Raw genomic sequence first — 587 nt, 5'->3', positions numbered from 1 at the left:
AGGCAGTACATCCCGTCTCGGGCTGCTGGGGGTGGATCTGTAGCGCCTGGGGAGCGAGGAATGGGGTTTGGCCATGCCAGGTGCCTCCTTTCACAGTTGTGGGGGCTCAAACACCGTTGCAGCTTCTCCAGTCTCTTCCCTTCCCCTTTTGCTTCTAGTTTTCCTGGGTGCTGAGAGATGGGAGCGCGTCCAGCTGGAGGGCTGGCAGCCAGCCCCTCTCTCCTTCCTTCTGTCTCTCTCCTACCCACTCCTCCTCTCCTCCAGCACCCTGCCCAGCGGCAGGGCTGGGTGGCTCGGGGTCCCACCCCAGGCAGTGGCGTGAGCCGGGAGCTCCCGGGAGCTCCCTGTGCGCTGTTGGTGCTGTTTGGTGGAGCAAGAAGTGGGCCACGTGCCTGGCTCTTAGCGCTCCTGGTAATGGACTTTTTGCCTTAACTGGGGAACCGGTGCGTGGACTTGAGAGCGCCCTCGATCTCTCCGGCCTGGAAGCCAGGTGGCCTCTCGTCCTTCCTCCTCCTCCAGCTCTTGTGAGCGTCTTCTCCCGAGCTTCCTGCACCAGGGCTGTGCTGCGTGGTTCCAAGCGGAGCTGG

Source organism: Merops nubicus, unplaced genomic scaffold, assembly GCF_000691845.1.
Source record: "Merops nubicus isolate BGI_N331 unplaced genomic scaffold, ASM69184v1 scaffold40939, whole genome shotgun sequence".
Classification (NCBI taxonomy): domain Eukaryota; kingdom Metazoa; phylum Chordata; class Aves; order Coraciiformes; family Meropidae; genus Merops; species Merops nubicus.
This window is presented reverse-complemented; position numbering follows the sequence as displayed.